Genomic DNA, 21,263 nt, shown 5'->3' on the forward strand with positions numbered 1-21,263 from the left:
AGTGTGCTGGCATCCCCCTACATACAGTAAGAGCCCACACACATACCCTATATACAGTAAGAGCCCACACACAGCACCCTTTATACAGTAAGAGCCCATACATAGCACCAATGTACAGTATGAGCTCACACACAGAATCCTATTTAGAGTATGAGCCCTCACATAGCCCTCTATATACAGCCAAGCTCTCACATAGCCCTCTATATACAGTATGAGCCCTCACATAGCCCGCTATAAATAGCTGAGCCGTCACATAGCCCCCTATATACAGCATGAGCCCCCACACACTTTAAATGTTGCTTGGCAGCATGTATTTGTGCAGAGCCGCCGCTATAAGATTCCATCACAAGATTCCATGATGACATCACTAGTGATGGTCGGCCATTATGACATCAGAGCTCACAGTCACTGTGTACAATCTACACAGGGTCATGGCTGCCGTTGTTGGCTCCATAGTGACTGAGCACTTGCAGTTTCTCGCTATGGAACATTAGGACATTCCACAGCAGGTAAATGGTGGACGCTCCGCACAAATCTTCTCCACAATAATGGATAATAACGGTGGGATAGAAGCTTCTTCTTTCTTCCAATATAAAACAGGACAAGACCCCAGATATGTAGTCAATGTATCTGCAGAGAGGAGCAGATGTCAGATACAATGGCGGCCTTCATTGTGATCTTTCTCATCTCGAGATTTTTCATTTGTGTTTCTTTTCTTCTTTATAGGCTGAAAAAAGATCTCAATATAGAGATTTGTCTTTTGTTAAAGAACTGGCCGAAAAAGTCCTGTGTGTACTGGAAGGTCCGGCCCGCTCATCGGAACGCCCGGTAAGGATCCATCATCTTCTCTATCACACGTCCTTGTTTTCTGATCTTCTCCAGATCACCAGCCAGATATCAGAAGATCTGGTGTTAGATCTTATCGGCCTCCCTGTCAGCCCCTGGCAAGCACAGGAGGTAATATGGCCGCCTGTCTCTGCTGATGGCAGTCTGTATTCTGCTGATGTAGTCACAGCTCAGTGGTGGGAAGTCTGTATTTCCGCCTCTGTCTCCCTCTATTATCCATATTAATGTTTTTGCAATGTTACCTCATCTTAATCCATTTTATCTGATAAAAGTCCTCATGATGGCGGCTGATCTGTATAGTTACAGTTGGTGCGTCTGTAAATGCGGGTTTAGTCCTTCCTGATTTGTGGATTTGGTGATTTAGTGGAAGGTTCCTCGTGGTAATTCTATATATTCTATCAATCAGGAGACACCAGAAGGCGACACCGAAGACGAGCAAAATGTGACCCCAGAGACCCCTGACCCTAATACGAGTCAGCCGGGACCGAGAAGCGATCTGACTACAGGTGAGCCGATCACACAACCTTCTACCGGAAATATCCAGATATTAAAGAGAACAGGGGATAATGTCATAGTTACTCTTTCCACTCTGTAATCAAACATACAGAGAGCCAAAATGAAAAACTTGGAAAAAGTCACGAGCCAACCAGAATGCAGTATAATGGATCCCACAAAGTCCTCCATAACGAGTAATGGGTCCCAGAAAGTCCTCCATAATGAATAATGGGTCCCACATAGTCCTCTATGCAGAATAATGGGCCCCACATAGTGCTCCATGCAGAATAATGGGCCCCACATAGTCCTCCATACAGAATAATGCCCCACATAGTCCTCCACACAGAATAATGGGCCCCACAAAGTCCTCCAAACAGAATAATGGGCCCCACAAAGTCCTCCACACAGAATAATGGGCACCAGATAGTCCTCCATACAGAATAATGGGTCCCACAAAGTCATCCATACAGAATAACGTGCCCCAGATAGCCCTCCATACAGAATAATTGGCCCCACATAGTCCGGCACACAGTATAATGGGCACCACATAGTACTCCATACAGTATAATGGGCACCACATAGTCCTCCATACGAAATAATGGGCCCCACATAGTCCTCCATACAGAATAATGGACCCCACATATTCCACCATACAGAATAATAGGCCCCACATAGTCCTCCATACAGAATAATGGCCCCACATAGTCCTCCATACAATATAATGGCCCCACATAGTCCTCCATAAGGAATAATGGCCCCACATAGTCCTCCTTATGGAATAATGGCCCCACATAGTGCTCCATACAGAATAATGGCCCCACACAGTCCTCCACACAGTATAATGGCCCCACATAGTCCTCCATACAGGATAATTGACCCCACATAATCCTCCATACAGAATAATGGGCCCCACATAGTCCTCCATACAGAATAATGGGCCCCACATAGTCCTCCATAGAGATTAATGGGCCCCACATAGTCCTCCATACAGTATTATGGGCCCCACATAGTCCACCGTAGAGTATAAAGGGCCCCACATAGTCCTTCATAGAGAATAATAGGCCCCACATAGTCCTCCATACAGTATTATGGGCCCACATAGTCCTCCATAAAGTATTATGGGCCCCACAAAGTCCTCCATAGAGAATCATAGGCCCCACATAGTCCTCCATACAGTATAATGGGCCCCACATAGTCCTACATACAGAATAATGGGCCCCATATAGTCCTCCATACAGAAAAATGGGCCCCACATATTCCACCATACAGAATAATAGGCCTAACATAGTCCTCCATACAGAATAATGGCCCCACATAGTCCTCCATACAATATAATGGCCCCACATAGTCCTCCATAAAGAATAATGGCCCCACATAGTCCTCCATACAGAATAGTCATTTCTCCATTATATTGCTGTATTATGTCTGTAGGATTAATATCCTCTAATACATTTTATTTCCTCATCATTTTATCGCTATTTTAGAAACAACTGAGCTGTTGGATCCTGACAGTGTAATCTTAGAGATCCCGGAGATCCAAGAACCTGCCGGTGTAAGTATTATAGAGGTAGATGTCTGTGTATCACCAGATCACGGGGTGTGAATGACCCGTCCAGTATTATCCCCCATATAACCAGGGGGCGCCTCTATTATTAGAGGAGATGACACTATTGCATTAGATAATAGCGTTTATATTATAGGGAATCCGTCAGCAGGTTTCTGCTCACCTATCGGATCAGTGACATCAGCTGGGACATAATATAGGGGGAGACGTTTCTGCATCTGGAGATTTTCTCCAGCAGCTTCTAGATCTTAATATCATTTCTTCTTCTTCTTCTTTTCTAGGACTTGATGGAATCATTGATCCCGGCGAGAAAGCCGCGTATGAGCGACTACGAAACATCTAAGCTGATCAGCAGCGGATCTTTTGGGTGAGATTTCAGTTAGCATAAGCCACATTTCTCAGGGTTCCCTATGATAATGCTTCATCCTCTGTGCTTTGCCATTCAGTGTTATCATAGGGACATGATCTGAGGTGAAAGGTGATAACGTGACCTGGGTGAGGGTCCGGCAGACGTGGCATTGTGCAGACTTCCCATAGGTGATAATGTGACCTGGGTGAGGGTCTGGCAGACCTAGCATTGTGCACACCTTCCATAGGTGACAATGTGGCCTGGGTGAGGGTGTGGAAGATGTGGCATTGTGCAGACCTCCCACAGGTGATAATGTGACCTGAGTGAGGGTCCGGCAGACGTGGCATTGTGTAGACCCTCCCATAGATGATCTATGTAGTATTATTTAATGTATTTCTAGATGTGGATTTCTAGTAATGGTCGGACTTCTGGTATTAAACATTAGTACAGAAGATCATATAATGACTTCTATAGAAGGACTGTTAATAAGGATTCACTATAAACCATGGTTTCTTCTTCTCTCCAGGTCTGTCCACTTAGTTCACCATAAAGACTCACAGAAGATCTTCGCTATGAAGAAAATTGCCAAGCGGGACCTGGATACTCCAAAACATGTGGAAGGGGCCTATCTGGAGAGGGACATCCTGACATTCGCTGACTGTCCCTTTGTGACCTCCATGCTCTGCTCCTTCCCTACTAGATCTCACCTGTGTATGGTCATGGAGTATGTAGGAGGTAGGAGATGTACATGTATTATATTCAGCCCATGTCTGCTGACATCTTATCACCGCTCATATCATTAGGACTTGTCCCCGTGGACGGTTACATCCCCGCAGAGCATTTACTATAGATATTATGGAAAGTCATTGATGTGTGTGATCTCCCTGTATGTCCGCACTGAGCACGTCAGTATCGCCAGCTGTAGACGAGATGAGACATCACTTTATTAGTGACATGGACGACATCTCACCATGACCTCAGACTAATATTCTGTGCTCTATACATTATATCTGTATATATTCTCTCCTGGCCCAATGTCTCCGCTCACTTCTCATGATCCATCGTGGTGATCTGCTGTATAAACCCCTCACCGCTCATATTTCCTTTCTTCTATAGGTGGAGACTGTGGGACCCTCCTAAGCACCAGGGGTCCTTTATCTGTCCCCTTGGCCCGCCTGTACTTTGCTGAAGCGATACTTGCTGTGGAATACCTGCACAGCTATGGTGTGTTGCATAGAGACCTGAAGCCAGAGAAGTAAGTGCCCCCTATAGTTTAATAAAGGGGGGAAAGTTATCATTTATTACCACACAGCCCGTGAGACTAAAACCATCTTCTCTTTCACAGCCTCCTGATTACACCGGCTGGACACATTAAAGTCGCCGATTTTGGGATTTCAAAAGTTGGTGTCATGATACCAGAAACCAACACCCACAAGGAATCATTGGAGGACATCGCCAGAGAGTTCCAGGACCATGAGGTTGGCATCACTTACAGGAACTTAGATGGTTCTTTACAAATCTCATCACACTATTGTCTCTTCTCTACGTTCTTCATTTCTAGAGAACTTTTCAACTGATATTTTATCTTCTGTCATTGAGTTTTTATGTCGAGAACTTGTCATAATAATAATTTCATCAATTCTCATTTTTACCTTCTGTTGGTTTCCAGGACTGTGGCACCCCGCTTTACATGGCCCCAGAAATCATTCTGAAGAAAGGCTATGGAAGACCTGCCGACTGGTGGTCAATGGGAATCATCCTGCATGAGTTTCTGGTGGGATATGTACCATTTCATGGGGATTCCCTATCTGAGCTCTATAAAAATATTGTCACTGGTAAGTAGAATAATCCGATCATTGCTTTGACTGGTTACATGAATTTAGTTATTTCCTCTACTTTATCTTACAGTCCAAAACAGAGGTTTTATTTTCTGTAATTTTCTATATAACAGGAGACATAATTTGGGATTGGGATCGCGCTCCTCCCCCCGATGCTCAGGACCTTATTAATGACCTGCTCAGAACAAATCCTGCACAAAGACTTGGGACAGGTAACTGATATACTTTATTAGTATTAATATTCACTTTTTACAACGAGGACTCTTCGCTCCTGTCCATGAGGATCAGCACTTCTCTATCTGCTTGCCTATTTCTAGTTCTCCATCATATAACTTTCAGTTTGTTTCCTTCGGTTTTGTCATTACTTAAGATTAAGAAATACTGTTCAGATATGGAGCAGCCTCTAACAATGTCCGCATCACTTTTGTTTTTCTTTTTCCAGGAGGAGCATTTGAGATCAAGAGTTATCCATTCCTGAGTGACTTAGAATTTGAAAACCTTCTAAGTCAGAAGCCGGAGTACATTCCTCGGCTTGTTTCAGATGAGGACACCAGCTTATTTATCAGTAAGTAGAAGACGTCATCTAGACTAAGCGGCTGTTTGTCTCGTCTTCAATAATATGTGACAATCGGTTCCCATTAATAGTAGTGATAAATGGTGACTGTGTTATACTGACAACCGCCAATAACACTTCATTACCTATGTCTTGTAGATCACGCTGATACAAACAAGCCTATTGTCTCAGAGGAGAAGGACACAAGTGAGGATAATGAGAGCCTTTTCTTCCAAAATTTTACAACATCCTCTAAAAGGCTTTCTAAAGTAAGTGATCAATAAATCCAGAATACATAAAAAGACCTCTAAGGCTGAGTTCACACGATGCGTTTTTCATGTGTTTCCGCGGCGTTTTTGCAGTTGCGTAAACGTCGCGGAAACGCATGAAAAACGCATGGTAGAAGGGCAGCAATGTTCCCCAATGGAAATCCGCATGTGCTGTGCCCATGATGCGGATTTTTCCGCAGCGTAAACGCTGCGGTCAAAAATCCGCAGCATGTCAATTAATTTTGCGGAAACGCTGCTCTTTTGCCGCCATTGACTTGCATTAGACCGCATGGAATCCGCATCACTGTATATGTTGATGCGCTTTTCATGCGGTCTAATGTGCGGATGGTACCCGGGTGTGGATGAGAGGACTCTCATCCAGACCCAGGTACCATTAAAAAAAAAAGAATAAAATAAAAAATATATATATTCTCACCTTCTGACGGCCCGCGCTGCGTCCTGCCGGCTTCCCGCGCACTTCGCGGTTGAATGAAGGACCTTCGCTGACGTCAGAGTCATGTGACGGGTCACGTGACGCTGACGTCGGAAGGTCCTACAGTCTTCACTGCCGGCAGCCGGGACCGATGAAGCAGGACACCGGGGGCCATCAGAGGGTAAAGTATATATTTATTTTTTGACATCACACACTATATAAATCCATGCCGGCTGCATGGATTTATATAGTGTGAAGTTGACAAGCACTTTCCAAGTGATGCTAAAATCGCTTGGGAAGTGCTTGTCAACCCGCATGCGGAAATGAAAGTGAAGACCGCTTCATTTCCGCATGTCCCTGGCAGGAAACCGCATGTACAATCCGCATGAATTTTTTCCTGCCAGAGAGATGCTTTAACGCTCAGGAAAAAATCCTGAGCATTTCTGCATCGTGTGCACATACCCTAAACGTAAAAAATTTAATTTCATATCTTATTTTTGTCATTTTTTAGCTCTGTACCACCGCTATCAAGTTTCCTCCAGAGTGTACCCCGGCATCCAGCAGAAACATCTCAGAAATGTGAGTAGATTATGGGGTCATTATTGGGAGCTCCAGGCTAATATATGTGCACAACACCAAATATAGGACATAAATACCATAATATTGAATGCAGCATCCACCGCCCCATGATCAGCGGTCATTGGCTATTGGCTTCAGAATCCGCTGGAGATAACAACCCATAATTGCTGCCGGTCAGGCATTGTTAGTTTTGCCCACACTGCAGGAGATATGTAGTATTACATGCCGGCCATTGTTGCTAGTTGTTTCCATAGAAGGTCGTTTTGAGCAGGAGACTTCCCCACTATGACTTTCATATGTCCTATTAGGCCTTATAGTCGGGGTTCTTCTAGTGAGACAATCCCTTTTATACTGAATTTACTTGTGATTTACACGTTTTTCTTCTTCCTAACAGGCAGAAAGGATCTTCTCCTGAATCTGCTAGAGACGATGCTATAACCAGCTTGCCGTCCTCGTCCCCATTGTCAGGTACGTAGATGTCTATAGCACAATGTGAATGTTGTCATCAAGGGTGAAATATTTCCACATGGTTTTTCTTTAACGGGTCTCCTATGTTATCCATGTTTCAAGGAACCCAATTACTTTGCCCATGGGACCATACTGTGTCTCCATTTCTGCAACTTTGTACAGTATTATCATGGATTCTGTGATACATTGTTGCATCCAGTAACCTCCGTCATCATAATGAGACATCGTCTCCTATAGTAGAATATCGCTCATTAGGGATGCACCACATGGCGGCACACAGGGCGCTCACTGCTCCATATTAGTGACACATCTAATGCCCCTCATATTAGGTCATGTCCGGTATATAGGACTTATTCTGCCCTATTGTGTAATACCAGATTGTCAGGACTATAGGGGACAGGACTAGAACAATCTATATACTATACACAGGAGAGATACGAAGCAGATCCCATAACAATATGTCTTTAGTGAGTTGTTGTTTTTTCTTCTTTTTGATCAGAATTTCCAGCTGATGACGAAAAATCAGAAAATGGGAAAAAGGGGAAAAAGAGACGAGGTAAGTGTGAGAGTCATCTCCATGTTGTGTGATGTCGTCAGTGAGAATAATTCATGTGGAGCAGATGTCATCTGTCGGAGATGGGATTGTCACATGTATGATGGCTGACGATGATCCCTGACCTCTGTGTGATGAGATTCCTCTGCGTCCGGCCACAGTGACCGCACAGTAGTATCATGTCATATGGAGTCCCATCACTTACATTATATTTCCTTCTCTTCTCATAGGTTCCATCTTCCGCCGGATCTTATCATCCTGCCGGCGTGGATTATCCAGGGCTGCTCGCGTATTTGCGTGTTGTCACCGTTCCCCTAGAGACATCTAAAAGACGGTAAACCTCCGCATCCAGCGCCCTGAAGTCCAGCAGATCCACCATCACTGCTGGAGCTGTACAGAAGGACCTTCACCATCTACCGGTGGCCTTCTGACTGTTACATCTCTGCCCGGACAATCTCAGTATCACCTCTGTCACCAGGCTCCGCGGTATTCATACTGCTCGCAGACGTGGCGGTTACTGATCACCTGGTATCTGACCCCGGCTGTCCTCCTGACTATGAGTTTGCCTACTGATTCTGTTCCTGGTTTTGTCCCTCCCTTCTATCCTATTATTAATTAAAAAAAAATTACAATTATTATTACTGAGATCTTGGTTCATCCATCAAACTTTACTCTGCATTTTGTTAACTGATAAAAATAATTTATTGACACTTCTGCTTTTAAAAGGATATATAGAGTATGCTTATAATATATATACAGTATGCTGATTATATATACATGGTGACAAAGTCACTGGCAAAGTGCTGGAGGGGAGGTATGTTTCACTGAGGCTGTTAGCTTCAGTGATTTGAAGTCCATAAGTTTTCCACCAGCACACTATGTGTTGAGAGGGATTAATCGGCCATTTTAAGGGCTGGGTTTTTGTGAACGACCATAGAGCGGGTTGGGAGGTTGTTCACCATTTGGGAGGTCATTCACCATATCTCCACCCCAGGGTGGGGACTAGGATGTATATAGTCCTTCTAAGGCATTCAGTGTTCAGTAGGGCTGGAGAGAGGAACTCCAGCGCTTTGTGTCCTGAGAAGGAAAAGCTGAACTAGTGGATGGTTGTTCTCCTGAGCGGGCAGATCCCCACAGCAACACGGCTGTATGTTATGTTTTGTTTTCCTTAGGTCAGAAAGCACGTATTTATTTTTGCTAACTCCTCACTGGCTTATGCAGCATCTTCAAATAAACCAGTGAGAGACTTAAGGAGACGGCGCTCCGGTGGCTACTTCTGTGTGCAACTGAATGGGCCCATCTACCATAGTATATATATACTGAATGCTTATACCGTATTTTTCGGACTATAAGAAGCACCGGACCATAAGACGTACCTAGGTTTTAGAGGAGGAAAATAGAAAAAAAATTGAAGCAAAAAATGTGGTCATTATGCCCTGTTAAGGGGGAGGGGGTCTGCTGCTGACACTGTTATAGGGGTAATGTCTCCCAATTCTGTTAATATCCCCCATCCTGGTATATTTATATATACACTGCTCAAAAAAATAAAAGGAACACTGAAATAACCCATCCTAGATCTGAATGAATGAAATATTCTCATTGAATACTTTGTTCTGTACAAAGTTGAATGTGCTGACAACAAAATCACACAAAAATCATCAATGGAAATCACATTTATTAACCAATGGAGGCCTGGATTTGGAGTCACCCCCAAAATTAAAGTGGAAAAACACACTACAGGCTGATCCAACTTTGATGTAATGTCCTTAAAACAAGTCAAAATGAGTCTCAGTATTGAGTGTGGCCTCCATGTGCCTGTATGACCTCCCTACAACGCCTGGGCATGCTCCTGATGAGGCTGAGTATTGTGTGTGGCCTCCACGTGCCTGTATGACCTCCCTACAACGCCTGGGCATGCTCCTGATGAGGCTGAGTATTGTGTGTGGCCTCCACGTGCCTGTATGACCTCCCTACAACGCCTGGGCATGCTCCTGATGAGGCTGAGTATTGTGTGTGGCCTCCACGTGCCTGTATGACCTCCCTACAACGCCTGGGCATGCTCCTGATGAGGCTGAGTATTGTGTGTGGCCTCCACGTGCCTGTATGACCTCCCTACAACGCCTGGGCATGCTCCTGATGAGGCTGAGTATTGTGTGTGGCCTCCACGTGCCTGTATGACCTCCCTACAACGCCTGGGCATGCTCCTGATGAGGTTGCGGATGGTCTCCTGTGGGATCTCCTGCCAGACCTGGACTAAAGCATCCGCCAACTCCTGGACAGTCTGTGGTGCAACGTGACGTTGGTGGATGGAGCGAGACATGATGTCCCAGATGTGCTCAATCGGATTCAGGTCTGGGGAACGGGTGGGCCAGTCCATAACCTCAATGCCTTCATCTTGCAGGAACTGCTGACACTCCAGCCACATGAGGTCTGGCATTGTCCTGCATTAGGAGGAACCCAGGGCCAACCGCACCAGCACATGGTCTCACAAGGGGTCTGAGGATCTCATCTCGGTACCTAATGGCAGTCAGGCTACCTCTGGCGAGCACATGGAGGGCTGTGCGGCCCTCCAAACAAATGCCACCCCACACCATTACTGACCCACTGCCAAACCGGTCATGCTGAAGGATGTTGCAGGCAGCAGATCGCTCTCCACGGCGTCTCCAGACTCTGTCACGTCTGTCACATGTGCTCAGTGTGAACTTGATTTCATCTGTGAAGAGCACAGGGCGCCAGTTGCCACTTTGCCAATCCTGGTGTTCTAAGGCAAATGCCAAGAGTCCTGCAAGGTGTTGGGCTGTGAGCACAACCCCCATCTGTGGACATCGGGCCCTCATACCACCGTTATGGAGTGGGTTTCTAAGCGTTTGTGCAGACACATCCACATTTGTGGTCAGCTGGAGGTCATTTTGCAGGGCTCTGGCAGTGCTCCTCCTGTTCCTCCTTGCACAAAGGCGGAGGTAGCGGTCCTGCTGCTGGGTTGTTGCCCTCCTACGGCTTCCTCCACGTCTCCTGGTGTACTGGCCTGTCTCCTGGTAGCGCCTCCAGCCTCTGGACACTACGCTGACAGACACAGCAAACCTTCTTTCTACAGCTCGCATTGATGTGCCATCCTGGATGAGCTGCACTACCTGAGCAACTTCTGTGGGTTGTAGAGTCCATCTCAAACTACCACGAGTGTGAAAGCACAACCAACATTCAAAAGTGACCAAAACATCAGTCAGAAAGCATTGGTACTGAGATGTGGTCTGTGGTCCCCACCTGCAGAACCACTCCTTTATTGAGGGTGTCTTGATAATTGCCAATAATTTCCATCTATTGTCTATTCCATTTGCACATCAGCGTGTGAAATTGTTTGTCTATCAGTGTTGCTTCCTAAGTGGACAGTTTGATGTCACAGAAGTTTGATTTACTTGGAGTTATGTTCTGTTGTTTAAGTGTTCCCTTTATTTTTTTGAGTAGTGTACATATATATATATATATATACACTGTGGCTCTGGGTGTTGGGGGGAACGGCAGTGGCGGAGGAGCGGGGCACAGAAGGCAGCTGCCACCTGCTGCAGCCTACACCTGAACGGGATTCGGGCATATGATCTGACGTGGCCATAGACTATAATGGTCCAGACAGAGTGAATGTGCCCTCTGTCGTGCATCAGGTTTGTACGCCTACTGGAGGCGCAGTCTACTAAGCCTATGGCCTCGTCACACTACCGAATCCAGTTTTGTGAGGGAGTTCGCACCAAAGCCCCGACTGGTCAATGTGAAACTCCGTAAGGAAGAATGATGAGATACATACCTGCATAGACAGAGTATGAGAGTGATGAATGGATGGATAGATGGGGGCATTTTTGTCAGGTTTACACAGTGGCTGTTGGGCTCTAAAGAAATCACTTTGTGCAAACGTTGTCCTTATAGTCATGATTCCTTTTTCAGACCCCACCGCTCCACAATTTTACCACGGCCACTGATTTTACCTCGGCTCCCAGGAGGCTTCAGCCGCGCTCAACAGATTCGTCAACTTTCACAGAAGTCCAGTAGGTTCTGCCCTATTTCTGGAAACCTCCATATGGCAAATATGGATGAGACAGACGGATGATTAGATGGATGTCTGAGAAGAGGGCGCCCTGATAATGAGCATATATTACAAAGCCAGTACAAAAACAACAGGGGTCCCGGACCCTGGCCGTGTAGACTGATAACTGGTGTACTGCACTTACAGGGGGACATTAAGTCATAGGGGCCACACCAGGCAGGGACCCGATATTACAGGGTGGCAGGAGGGCGACTATTGCAAACAACATAATTAGAGCTATGGGCCCTTATGTGCAGAGTATTCAGGGGCCCCATTATGCAATGCAGGCGGGATACAGAGTCCCAGCAGAGCTTATATATCAGGTGTAAGGGCCACATAGTAATGGTATCAGGGGCCCCAGCAGCCGCCTGTACTCAGCTCCTATATATCAGGTGTAAGGGCCACATAGTAATGGTATCAGGGGCCCCAGCATCTGCCTGTACTCAGCCCTTATATATCAGGTGTAAGGGCCACATAGTAATGGTATCAGGGGCCCCAGCAGCTGCCTGTACTCAGCTCCTATATATCAGGTGTAAGGGCCACATAGTAATGGTATCAGGGGCCCCAGCAGCCGCCTGTACTCAGCTCCTATATATCAGGTGTAAGGGCCACATAGTAATGGTATCAAGGGCCCCAGCAGCCGCCTGTACTCAGCGCCTATATATCTGGTGTAAGGGCCACATAGTAATGGTATCAGGGGCCCCAGCAGCCGCCTGTACTCAGCTCCTATATATCAGGTGTAAGGGCCACATAGTAATGGTATCAGGGGCCCCAGCAGCCGCCTGTACTCAGCTCCTATATATCTGGTGTAAGGGCCACATAGTAAAGGTATCAGGGGCCCCAGCAGCTGCCTGTACTCAGCTCCTATATATCAGGTGTAAGGGCCACATAGTAATGGTATCAGGGGCCCCAGCAGCTGCCTGTACTCAGCCCTTATATATCAGATGCAAGGGCCACATAGTAATGGTATCAGGGGCCCCAGCAGCTGCCTGTACTCAGCGCCTATATATCTGGTGTAAGGGCCACATAGTAATGGTATCAGGGGCCCCGGCAGCCGCCTGTACTCAGCTCCTATATATCAGGTATAAGGGCCACATAGTAATGGTATCAGGGGCCCCAGCAGCCGCCTGTATTCAGCTCCTATATATCAGATGTAAGGGCCACATAGTAATGGTATCAGGGGTCCCAGCAGCCGCCTGTACTCAGCTCCTATATATCAGGTGTAAGGGCCACATAGTAATGGTATCAGGGGCCCCGGCAGCAGCCTGTACTCAGCCCTTATATATCAGGTGTAAGGGCTACATAGTAATGGTATCAGGGGCCCCAGCATCTGCCTGTACTCAGCTCCTATATATCAGGTGTAAGGGCCACATAGTAATGGTATCAGGGGCCCCAGCAGCAGCCTGTACTCAGCTCCTATATATCAGGTGTAAGGGCCACATAGTAATGGTATCAGGGGCCCCAGCAGCCGCCTGTACTCAGCCCTTATATATCAGGTGTAAGGGCCACATAGTAATGGTATCAGGGGCCCCAGCAGCCACCTGTACTCAGCCCTTATATATCAGGTGTAAGGGCCACATAGTAATGGTATCAGGGGCCCCAGCAGCCGCCTGTACTCAGCTCCTATATATCAGGTGTAAGGGCCACATAGTAATGGTATCAGGGGCCCCAGCAGCCGCCTGTACTCAGCCCCTATATATCAGGGGTAAGGGCCACATAGTAATGGTATCAGGGGCCCCAGCAGCCGCCTGTACTCAGCCCCTATATATCAGGTGTAAGGGCCACATAGTAATGGTATCAGGGGCCCCGGCAGCCACCTGTCCTCAGCTCCTATATATCAGGTGTAAGGGCCACATAGTAATGGTATCAGGGGCCCCAGCAGCCGCCTGTACTCAGCTCCTATATATCAGATGTAAGGGCCACATAGTAATGGTATCAGGGGCCCCAGCAGCTGCCTGTACTCAGCTCCTATATATCAGGTGTAAGGGCCACATAGTAATGGTATCAGGGGCCCCAGCAGCCGCCTGTACTCAGCTCCTATATATCAGGTGTAAGGGCCACATAGTAATGGTATCAGGGGCCCCAGCATCTGCCTGTACTCAGCTCTTATATATCAGGTGTAAGGGCCACATAGTAATGGTATCAGGGGCCCCAGCAGCCGCCTGTACTCAGCCCCTATATATCAGGTGTAAGGGCCACATAGTAATGGTATCAGGGGCCCCAGCAGCCGCCTGTACTCAGCCCCTATATATCAGGTGTAAGGGCCACATAGTAATGGTATCAGGGGCCCCAGCGGCCGCCTGTACTCAGCCCTTATATATCAGGTGTAAGGGCCACATAGTAATGGTATCAGGGGCCCCAGCGGCCGCCTGTACTCAGCTCCTATATATCAGGTGTAAGGGCCACATAGTAATGGTATCAGGGGCCCCGGCAGCCGCCTGTACTCAGCTCCTATATATCAGGTGTAAGGGCCACATAGTAATGGTATCAGGGGCCCCAGCGGCCGCCTGTACTCAGCCCTTATATATCAGGTGTAAGGGCCACATAGTAATGGTATCAGGGGCCCCAGCAGCCGCCTGTACTCAGCCCCTATATATCAGGTGTAAGGGCCACATAGTAATGGTATCAGGGGCCCCAGCAGCCGCCTTTACTCAGCTCCTATATATCAGGTGTAAGGGCCACATAGTAATGGTATCAGGGGCCCCAGCAGCCACCTGTACTCATCTCCTATATATCAGGTGTAAGGGCCACATAGTAATGGTATCAGGGGCCCCAGCAGCCGCCTGTATTCAGCTCCTATATATCTGGTGTAAGGGCCACATAGTAATGGTATCAGGGGCCCCAGCAGCAGCCTGTACTCAGCTCCTATATATCAGGTGTAAGGGCCACATAGTAATGGTATCAGGGGCCCCAGCAGCCGCCTGTACTCAGCCCTTATATATCAGGTGTAAGGGCCACATAGTAATGGTATCAGGGGCCCCAGCAGCCGCCTGTACTCAGCTCTTATATATCAGGTGTAAGGGCCACATAGTAATGGTATCAGGGGCCCCAGCAGCCGCCTGTACTCAGCCCTTATATATCAGGTGTAAGGGCCACATAGTAATGGTATCAGGGGCCCCAGCAGCAGCCTGTACTCAGCTCCTATATATCAGGTGTAAGGGCCACATAGTAATGGTATCAGGGGCCCCAGCAGCCGTCTGTACTCAGCTCCTATATATCTGGTGTAAGGGCCACATAGTAATGGTATCAGGGGCCCCAGCAGCCACCTGTACTCATCTCCTATATATCAGGTGTAAGGGCCACATAGTAATGGTATCAGGGGCCCCAGCAGCCGCCTGTATTCAGCTCCTATATATCTGGTGTAAGGGCCACATAGTAATGGTATCAGGGGCCCCAGCAGCAGCCTGTACTCAGCTCCTATATATCAGGTGTAAGGGCCACATAGTAATGGTATCAGGGGCCCCAGCAGCCGCCTGTATTCAGCTCCTATATATCTGGTGTAAGGGCCACATAGTAATGGTATCAGGGGCCCCAGCAGCCGCCTGTACTCAGCTCCTATATATCAGGTGTAAGGGCCACATAGTAATGGTATCAGGGGCCCCAGCAGCCGCCTGTACTCAGCCCTTATATATCAGGTGTAAGGGCCACATAGTAATGGTATCAGGGGCCCCAGCAGCCGCCTGTACTCAGCCCTTATATATCAGGTGTAAGGGCCACATAGTAATGGTATCAGGGGCCCCAGCAGCCGCCTGTACTCAGCTCCTATATATCAGGTGTAACAGACCCCAAGACACAGCAGTGGGGGTCGCACCATGGAGAGCGGCATAGGGGCTCCTGATCAGCCCATAACAACCTGCACTGCGGTGATGCGACCAGCAGGGGGCAGCGCACACAGCACCAATCACCCACCTGTCTCTCTGCTCCTCTCTCACAACACTGCCTGCCACTTCCGGCTTCCGAAGGCGGAGGAGGAGTCGCGTCTACCACTGATCTGAGCACGGGGGGGGGAACTGCAGCGGCCGCTCTTACTCTGTCCCGTCACTGATCGCAGCCGCATCTTTATTTTACCTATCAGTTCATTAAATATCTGCACTTTTACAAACAATAACAATTTATTCTCCTCAGCTCCCCCTGAGGGCTACAAAGAGTTGGTATCTTCCAAAGCGCGACGATTGGAGCAGAGCAGCCGGCTCCCAGTCTTGTATTTTCACTGGGACCCAATCATATTTTATCCCGGTAACGCGTCATCTGGTGCGAAGATGAAAACGAGTAGGCTGAGCTGATGCGCCGCTGATCAGCCTCTAGATGGCGCTGTAGATCAGCACAGGACGGAATGCGCTGTTTACTCGCTAAAAATGTCGCTTCCTTTTGTGTGACATTGGATCTGTGCAGATGGCGACACATAATAGATCAGGGATCCTAATAGACTCCATGTAATTGGGAGAGATGAGATATATATATCCAGGGATGTGTCCTTCTGTCCTAAGCCTCTATAGTCTGCGCCGGGAGGACGAGGCTGGAGGAAGAGTGCGTCGCCGGAGATCACCATGTGCATAGGCGCTGACCACGTCTCCGGCGAGGCTTAAGGAGGAGTCTGTGCCGGAGCCAGCGCATAGCGCGATATCCAGCACCATTTTGTTGAAGACAAATTCGCAGTGTCTTCAACAAAATGGCGCCAAATAGCGCAGTATGTGCACACACTGACTCCAGCGCCATTTTATTTACATATTTAACACAGACGATGTGCTGCGGGGGAAGGGTGAGTAGGAGTGTTTGTGGATGGATGAGCAGGACAGGCAGGATCGGGGGAGGGAGCATATACCAGGATGAGGGGGAGCATATACCAGGATGAGGGGGAGCATATACCAGGATGAGGGGGAGCATATACCAGGATTGGGGGTGACATATACCAGGATGAGGGGGAGCATATACCAGGATCCGGGGTGACATATACCAGGATGGAGGGGGAGCACATACCAGGATGAGGGGGTGACATATACCAGGATCGGGGGTGACATATACCAGGATGGGGGGGGGCATATACCAGGATGAGGGGGAGCATATACCAGTATTGGGTGACATATACCAGGATGGGGGGGAGCATATACCAGGATCGGGGGTGACATATACCAGGATGGGGGGAGCATATACCAGGATGAGGGGGTGACATATACCAAGATCGGGGGTGACATATACCAGGATGGGGGGCGGCATATGCCAGGATGAGGGGGAGCATATACCAGGATCGGGGGGTGACATATACCAGGATGGGGGGGAGCATATATACCAGAATGAGGGGGAGCATATACCAGGATGACGGGGAGCATATACCAGGATTGGGGGGTGACATATACCAGGATGGGGGGGAGCATATACCAGGTTCGGCGGTGACATATACCAGGATGGAGGGGAGCATATACCAGGATGGGGGAGAGCATATACCAGTATGGGGGGAGCATATACCAGGATGGGGAGGAGCATATACCAGGATGGGGGGATATACCAGGATAGGGGGAGCATATACCAGGATGGGGGGAGCATATACCAGGATGGGGGAGCATATACCAGGATGGGGGGAGCATATACAAGGATGGAGGGAGTATATAACAGGATGGGGGGCATATACCAGGATGGAGGGAGCATATACAAGAATTGGGGGAGCATATACCAGGGTAGGTGTAACATACCTGGCGGCGTCCTTGCATGGTGGTCCATCTCCCACTGTGCAAGAGGGCGCACTTGATCTCCTGTCCAGAATGTCTCTCTGGCTTCCCTCCATGCTGTCTGTTTGTGTCTGTTTCTGCTGCTTAAGGGCGGCGCCCGATCACTTCCTGCCTTTTGTACCTGCTGTGGGTCACACCCCTTGTGCGTCCTCAGCCTATTGCTGTCTGTCACCTGGTATATAGCTCAGCAGCTCCCTTCTATCCCTGCCTGAGCATAGTGTTTCCTTCAGTGTGTGCTTGCACTCTGAAGGTGCCAGGTCCCGTCTCTTGTCTCCTGCTTTTTGTATCAGTTCCCGTGTCTGAACTGAGTCCTGTATGTCTCCTGCTTTGCGGTATCAGCTCCCGTGTCTGAACTGTGTCCTGTATGTCTCCTGCTTTGCGGTATCAGCTCCCGTGTCTGAACTGAGTCCTGTATGTCTCCTGCTTTGCGGTATCAGCTCCCGTGTCTGAACTGAGTCCTGTATGTCTCCTGCTTTGCGGTATCAGCTCCCGTGTCTGAACTGACTCCTTTCTGTGTCTGGTCTGTCCTGTCTGAACACGCTCCTAGCCTGTTCCTCTCGCCTTCTAGTGGCCGATTTCCTAGACCCGCTCCTGTGTCTGGTCTGTCCTGTCTGAACACGCTCCTTGCCTGTTCGTTCCGCCTTCTAGTGGCCGATTTCCTAGACCCGCTCCTGCGTCTGGTCTGTCCTGTCTGAACACGCTCCTTGCCTGTTCGTTCCGCCTCTCTGGGGGCCGTATTCCCAGACCCGCTCCTGTATCCCTCTGCAGTGTCGGTCTCCTCCGTACACTCAGTTCCAGTCTGAACTCTCTCCTGTCCTTTACCTGTTTTGCCTCTATGTCCGTTCCCTTCCTTTTTCTGCAGAGTCTGAACTCGTACCTAACTCCTGCTTGTTGTCTCTGCAAGTACTGTGTGAGTATCTGGCTCTGTCTTTCCCTTCCTGTCTGTTCCGTGTGAACAGAGCCCTGTCCTCCCTGCTCAGCCTTGTCTGCACTCTAGCTGTGCTTGCCTGTAACCCTCTGCCTGTATTGTTCCTGAGTCCCGGTGTGTACTGGGTCCTATCCCGCCTGTGTTCCTACCTGCTAGTGCCTCCCTGTCTGCACTCTAGCTGTGCTTGCCTTTACCCCCCTGCCTGCATACCCGCCTGCCTGCATACCAGTCGTGCCTGCCTATACCCACCAGTCTGTGTGCCAGCCTACCAGCCTGTTCCTGTATTCCCCTGTGTGGGTCAACAGCCGTGTCCGGGGTCTGTCCTGGAGTAGCACCTGGTCCCTCTGCTCGGTTCCTCCTTGGTGCACTGGCGTCGTATGCCGTCGTGCGACCCTGGTCGGATCGGGTGAATACTTAGTCACGCCCCTCCAGGCATTCACTCTCCGGCACGGTCCAGTGGAATCACTACCAATCACACGCACACGCCGCTTAGCCCGGGCGTGTGCATAACAGCATGCTCAGGCCATGGTTCCCGTTGAGCCCCACGGCCTTCGCTCTTTGAGAAGTTTTTCCAGCGAATACATGCATTAAAATAAAATAAATAATTTTTTTTCCCCCTTTAGCTGAGTTCCAGGCGAGTTACGCACCCGTCCAGATGGATCTATCAGCCCTCGTTCCTGCGGATCCGCCACGTTACTATGGGGATCCAAGACAGTGTCGTGCATTTGTGGAGCAATGCATGCTACACTTTAAGGCCTACCCTCTCTATTTTCCTTCCGATTGGGCTAAAGTGGCCTTTATGATTGACTACCTAGCGGGTGATGCCTTGAAATGGGTCACCCCCCTATGGGAAGCATGGGATCCTGTCATCCTTGACCTGCAGGCCTTCCTGGTGGCCTTTCGTATGGTCTTCGAGGACCCTAACTCTGAAGCCCCTGCTGAAGCTTCACTTCCCAATATCCCGGAGCAGCCCCGACGGGTAATGTGTGTGGGTAGCGCAATAGTCCTCCAGCCCAATGAGACTACTGCCCACCCAGAATCCTCACAGGGTGACTACGCTTTCCAGAATACTTCTCTCAACCTCAAGAGGCAGCCCAGACGTGCTAGACTTAGAGGCAAGCCGTCACGCCAGGGTCTGTCCTCCCTGAGACCTCCTGACCCCAACCTTGAAGTCCCTACTGAAGCTTCATCTCCCTGTATCCCGGAGAAACCCCAATGGGTAATGTGCGTGGGTAGTGCACCAGTTCTCCTGGCCGAAGAGACTTCTGCCCATCCAGACTCCACACAGGAGAACTTCCTGCACCCGGCATCAGATGCTTCTTTCTCTTTAACCGGTGTGCATGTCCAAGGATGCTCCAAAGCTGTGGTTACCTCAGAGTCTGTGCACCTCTACTACCTGGCGGAGGATCCCCTGTTGCCTCCTGAACCCTCCGGGATACCACTCGATGACAAATGGAGAGAGACTTCTCTACACCCGGTACTCAATACTTTGTCCGCTTCGTCCTGTGAGCCTGACAATGGGTACCCCAAAGTGGTAGTTACCTCCGAGTCTCTACACCCCTCCGACCAGGCGGAGGATCTCCAGTTGTCTCCTGAACCCTTCGGGGTGCTACCTGGTAGCGAAAGGACAGAGACTCTCCTATACTCTGTACCTGATACCTCGCTCGCTTCGTCCAGTGAGTCCAACTTAGTGTACTCTGAAGCAGAGGTTACCCGTGAGTCTCTACACCCCTCTGACCAGGCGGAGGACCGCCAGCTGTCTCCAGAACCCTTCGGGGTGCCACCTGGTGGTGAATGGACAGAGACTCTCCTATACTCGGTACCCGATACCTCGCCTGCTTCCTCCAGTGAGTCCGACCTAGTGTACTCTGAAGCAGAGGTTACCCGTGAGTCTCTACACCCCTCTGACCAGGCGGAGGTCCGCCAGCTGTCTCCAGAACCCTTTGGGGTGCCACCTGGTGGTGAATGGACAGAGACTTTCCTATACTCGGTACCCGATACCTCGCCTGCTTCCTCCAGTGAGTCCGACCTAGTGTACTCTGAAGCAGTTGTTTTCTCTGAGCCTCTGCACTCTTCTGACCCGGCGGAGGACCTCCAGTTGTTTCCTGAATCCTCCGGGATATCACCAGATAACAAAGAGACAGTGACTTTTCCTCATTATGTACCTGATAACCCGTCTATTTCTTCCTGTGAGCTTGACAAGATGTACCTCGAAGCAGAGATTACCCTTAAGTCTCTGTCCCCCTCCAACCCAGTGAACGACTGGCCCTCGAATTCCCTGCGGAAGATTCTGGCAGGCCTGAAGAAGAGGGGGCGTAAGGGGGGAGGTACTGTAACATACCTGGCGGCGTCCTTGCATGGTGGTCCATCTCCCACTGTGCAAGAGGGCGCACTTGATCTCCTGTCCAGAATGTCTCTCTGGCTTCCCTCCATGCTGTCTGTTTGTGTCTGTTTCTGCTGCTTAAGGGCGGCGCCCGATCACTTCCTGCCTTTTGTACCTGCTGTGGGTCACACCCCTTGTGCGTCCTCAGCCTATTGCTGTCTGTCACCTGGTATATAGCTCAGCAGCTCCCTTCTATCCCTGCCTGAGCAT

This window comes from Phyllobates terribilis, unplaced genomic scaffold (genome assembly GCF_046119375.1).
Source record: "Phyllobates terribilis strain yellow unplaced genomic scaffold, ASM4611937v1 Scaffold_192__1_contigs__length_3615891, whole genome shotgun sequence".
Lineage (NCBI taxonomy): Eukaryota > Metazoa > Chordata > Amphibia > Anura > Dendrobatidae > Phyllobates > Phyllobates terribilis.